Source organism: Aythya marila (assembly GCF_965140915.1).
Source record: "Aythya marila genome assembly, chromosome: 25".
In the NCBI taxonomy this organism is placed as follows: Eukaryota; Metazoa; Chordata; class Aves; order Anseriformes; family Anatidae; genus Aythya; species Aythya marila.
Genome location: NC_139066.1, coordinates 2268117 through 2273162, shown reverse-complemented (window position 1 = coordinate 2273162; position 5046 = coordinate 2268117). Strand labels below are relative to the sequence as shown.

At 58.1% G+C, this 5046-nt stretch overlaps 1 gene segment (V, D, J or C); it reads right to left on the bottom strand.

The window, feature by feature from the left end:
• Positions 1–833: 833 nt before the first annotated feature.
• Positions 834–1777, bottom strand: LOC309887347 (T cell receptor alpha variable 26-2-like). The segment is given in 2 exons: positions 1718–1777; positions 834–1288 (listed from the first exon to the last, which is right to left on the bottom strand).
• Positions 1778–5046: the final 3269 nt, after the last annotated feature.

Below are 5046 nucleotides of genomic sequence, written 5' to 3'. Positions count from 1 at the left end.
CCGCGTCGCCCTCGCCCCACCTGCCCGGCCCTACGCACTGCGGAGCACCCCCTAACCCTCCCAGCTCCGAAGACCATCGGCTGCCTTTGCTTCAAGGGCACACTGCTGGCTCCTGTGCGGCTGGGTGTCTCCTGCACCCAAAACCTTTTCTTGAGTTTCTGCTTCCTTGGCAGTCAGCCCTGCATTACTCTGGGGGTGCTTCCTGCCCAAGAGGAAAAGCCTTTTCTTTGCTCCTTTGCACCATCACGAGGCTCTGCTCTGACCCTTTCTCCAGCCTGACCCCTTTTCTCTGAAGCTCCCTTGTGACCCCATGCTGTCACCACCTGTGTGCCCTGGTTGGGGACCATGCACAAACTCACCAAGGGTGCCTTCCTTCTGACTGCTCATGGCCTTAACGAAAGGATTCAGCAGGACTGGATGTTTCTGGCATTGCCAGCTGCTACTCAGGCACAAGGAGCCCTTCATGCAAAAGCTGCTGGATAGGGCCCCTGGGAACAGCTCTCAGGAACCTCAAACATGGTGCAGATGGGGAGGGAAGGAAGCTTTGTGTCTCTATGTCAGAAATCAACACCTGCTCATATGCAGGCCTCTCTTTGCGAGGTGTTAGCAAATTGAAAGAAGCAGCGAGAGCACGACTGTGTGGAGGTCTCTGTGGTGCTACTCACACAGCTCATGCAGTCAGGTGTGCCCCTCCACTCTCTTGACATCGCTGGGTGTGACGTCCTGACCCCTCACACCCAGATGGGTCAGACCCACACTCTGACCCTCATCATCTGACCCAGAAGAACCGAAGGGCCTCCTCAGTCGGGACGAGTCTGGGCTGGGTCTGGGGCTCAGCTGGCGGGGAAACCCCCGGGGCTGCGGGACGAGGTGGTCCTGGCGGGCGGAGCGGCAGCGCCCCCTGGGGGCTGTGCCCCTGCCTCGCCCCCGCCACACACGCCCGGCCCCGCCCGCCACGGTTCCTGCATGGCCGCAGCCCCGGCTCCTCTCCCCGTGGCTCTCAGGGCGCAGTAATACACCGCCGCGTCCCGAAGCCGGGGCCGGGCGAGCCACAGGGTGCTGGACCGGCGGTCTCCTGCCACCGACAACCGCCCTGCCGGGTCCGTCACGTCTTTGGACCCACTATAAGCCCACACAAGGAATGCGGGTTCTCGGCCCGGGAACTGACGGTACCAGTAGATGTAGTCGTTTGACTGGATGTTGGGGTGTGAGCAGGTGATGTCGATGCCGGTGCCCTCCCTGGTTTGTGCCCACGGCTCCTGCTGCACCTGGGCTCTGCCTGCAGCCACTACCAAGAAGAAAAGCAGGAGAAAACTCAAAAAATGGCTTTGCTTCCACCAAAAATGTCATGAAAGGGGAAAGGGCAGAAGAAAACGGTTGATAGCCGATGCGAGCTTTTTCTCAGAAGAAAGCGCACAAAGGACATTTCTCTGGGAAGGTTTATTTAGGGACCAGGTGGGAGCAGGGCTGTTTGGAAGGAGAGTCCGAGCCAGGAGGAGAAGGGAAGCAGGCAGCAATGAGTGGGGGTGTGCCGAAAAGAGGAGGAAGGCAGGGAGTAAGGCAAGGTGGGAGGCAACGGCCGGCTGAGCTCGCTGCAGGCAGGCGGGATGGCTGCAGAGGGAAGCCAGAGGGGAGCGAGGTTCTTAGCCGGCGGGCCAGAAGCGAGGGCAGCCCCGTCCCGTCCCGTCCCGTCCCCGGCGCCGGCAGCCCCGCGCACCCAGGAGCACCGCGGCCAGCGCCGCCAGCCCTGCGGCCCGGCCCTGCCGCATCCCGCCGCTCCGCCGCCCGCGCCGCGCTGCCCCCGCCAGCCCCGGCTCTGCTCCGCCCGCGGCGCCTCGTCCCCGCCGCCGCCGCCCGGCGCCGCCAGCTCCGCCCCGGGGCCGCTCGGGGGCTGTCCCGGGCTGCGAGTGCTGGGCGCCTGTGGGCGGGCAGGGCGTCGGCTGCTGCCCGCGGGGCTCGGCCCGTCCTCCAGCCCAGCCCGGGACGCGAAGGCGTGGAGGCGTGCGTGGAAAGGCTGAGGCAGCTCCTTCAGCACAGGAGAGGAGAAGGGAGAGGAGAGGGAGCGGAGACAGCAGCTGCCCATCTGCAGCGTCCCCAGCAAGGGAGGCATGCGGAAGGCAGCGGGCCGGGCTGAACTGGGCCTGGTAGTGTGGTGCTGCTGAGCCCTAGTCCTTTGGCTGGCACTACTGGGAGCTTCACTGGTATCAGAGCTGAGCACGTTTCTGGGAGACACACAGACAGGGTCATGCGGACCCCATTAGGGGAAGATGCAGCCAGGCCTGTAACCCCAGTAGCTGCTTTGGGAGACCCAAAATGCTCCTGCCGCATTTGCCTGGTTGCTGAGACCGGCTTCCAGTGTTCCAGGAGCTACAGGGGGACACCCTGGTTCCAGTAGCTGACAGCACTGGCCAGGGGTGACCTCGGCCCCAGTCTGATTCCAGCACCTGGTGCCAAATCCACTCCTGCTGCTCCACCAGCAGCTGGCACTTTCTCCTTGCATCACTTGTGCACATGGGACAGAGCGAGATCACACAGATGTAAGGAAAGATTCCAGAAGAGGACAAGACAGACGATGGTGCTCAGGTGCAGGGCCTGACCAGACAAGTGCATGGAGTGTCCCCCTTTCACCTCCCTGCTCTGTCTGCCCTCGTGTGCTCCTCCCAGCTTCACGTGCCCTGCTGTCCCCTCATGGGTTTGTAGAGGTTTGTCCCTCACCCATCCCAGCCTGTGCCCTGGCCCACAGCTGTAGGAGGTGCAAGGCCCAGGCTGATCTCCCTGGCAGTGGCACCTGTGGCTTCTTGATAGGTGTTGTGGTTCCGCTCGAGTGGGCAGCTGAGCTCCACCACAGCCGCTCTCTGACTCCCCCTCCTCAAAGAGGAATGGGGAGAAAATACGATGAAAAGGGCTCCAAGATTGAGATAAGGACAAGAAGATCACACAGTAATTATTGTAACGGGCAAAACAGACTGCATAGAGAGATAGTAAGATTTATTGCTTATTACTAACAAGCTAGAGAAGTGAGAAACAAAGGAAAGAAACCAAAAGCACCTTCCCACCCCATCCTCCCTCTTCCACCTCCTCCCCCCGAGTGGTGCAGGGGAACGGGGGAATGGGGGTTATGGTCAGTCTACAGCGCTTCCCTGCCGCTCCTTCTCGGTCACTCTCATCCCCTGTGCTGTGGGGTCCCTCCCACGGGATGCAGTCCTTGATGAACTGATCTGGCGTGGGCTTCCCACAGGCAGCAGCTCTTCCAGAACTGCTCCACATATGGGACCGTGCCACGGGGTCCTTCCCTCAGGAGAAAACTGCTCCAACTTGGGTCCACCACAGGCAGCAGCTCCTGCCAGGTCACCTGCTCCTGTGTGGTCTCCTCTCCATGGGCTGCAGCTCTGGCCTGGAATCTACTCTGGCAGGAGTCTTCCACAGGCGGCAGCCTCCATCGGTGCAGGGCCACCTGCTCCACCGTGGTCTCCTCCATGAGCTACAGCGTGGAACCCTGCTGCATGGTGGTGCTCCATGGGCTGTAAGGGGACATCCTGCTTCACCATGGTCCTCACCAAAGGCCGCAGGGGACTTCTGCTACGGCACCTGGAGCACCTCTCCCCCTCCTTCTTCACTGACCTTGGTGCCTGCAAGGCTGTTCCTCATTCCTCTCACTCTCCTAGCTGCTGTGTGGCATAGTGTTTTGTTTGTTTGTTTGTTTTTTTCCCTGTCTTAAATATGCTCTCACAGATGCGCAAAACAGCATCGCTTATTGGCTCAGCTCTGGTCAGCAGTGGGGCCCTTACCAAACATGGGGCAGCTTCTAGATCCTTCTCACAGACACCACCCCTATGGCCACCTGCTACCAAAACCTTCCCATGTAAACCCACTACAATAGGCCAACAACTGGTGTGAATGGTGAGGTTTGTCTCTTGTCACTGCCTCTGTGTTTGTTTTCCCTGATCCCTGTCTCTGTATGCTTGTTACTTGCCTCCTCTTTTCTTAGCATCCCCATTGACGAGGTCCCCAACATGATAACTTCTGAGGCATAAAGAGAGCCGCAGACCCATGAACCGCCCATAAGTCATGCCCAGGTTTGGTCTCCTCCCTGCCTCCATCATCACCTGTCAGTCAGGCTTGTGTCCATGCATGTTCTTCTTTCCAGCTTCCTGCTGTTCTTTCTCTCTGCCCCCCTCCCTAATGGTGAAGGGCTGATTCTAGGGAAGGACAGAAGGAGGGGGAAGCTAAAAGGTAAGAAAGAAAGGTCCTCTCTGCAGGGAAGGCATCTAAAAGCATAAGAGGCATCCCGACCAAGACATGGCGCATGTCAGTGAAGGGGAGGTTGCCAAAGATAAACTGCATGGAAGAAGTCAAGTGCTGGTTGGGCACCACCATCACCATCACAGGTGTATTCCCAGTCCGGATGAAGAGGTCGATGACTGAGTCCAGGATGAAGAGCAGCAGCTCTCAGCTCACAGACAAACCCGGCAGCAAGGAAAGAAAGCACTCTATAGACCTTCTCCCACCCCTAGGAAAAGACAGTGGCAGCAGGAGGAAGGAGAAGCTGCTGCTCAGGATTCATTGTCCTCCACCACTCGATATCTTCTGGACAGACAACACAGAAGAGCCTCAGCAAGCCAGGATGTTCCTGCAGAGACAGTAGAGAGTAAGATCCCAACCCTGGACTTCACATGAGCAGACTATGCTCTCTTCACTGTGTGTGCACACCTGTGGGTGTGTATGCCTGATGGTACTTCAGTATTGTCGTGTTAAGGGGTGTAACTGATTAACTGTTATTGGCCTGGTCGGATTCAGCGTACTGAACTATCACAGTCACAGATTCACCAATAACGTATTACCACCCTTACTGTAGTCATGTTTAACGAGAACTATCACAACTAGGATCAATGCAATCAAGTGCAATTTATTACAGCAACAGGTACACAGGTTCTTTGGATTGCCGGTGATAATGACTGTCTGCAAAAGCAGGCTAGCATGCATGAAATACACAGGTGACACAGGTGCACAGCCTGGAAATTAATGCATTAAAAGGATCAAAGACTC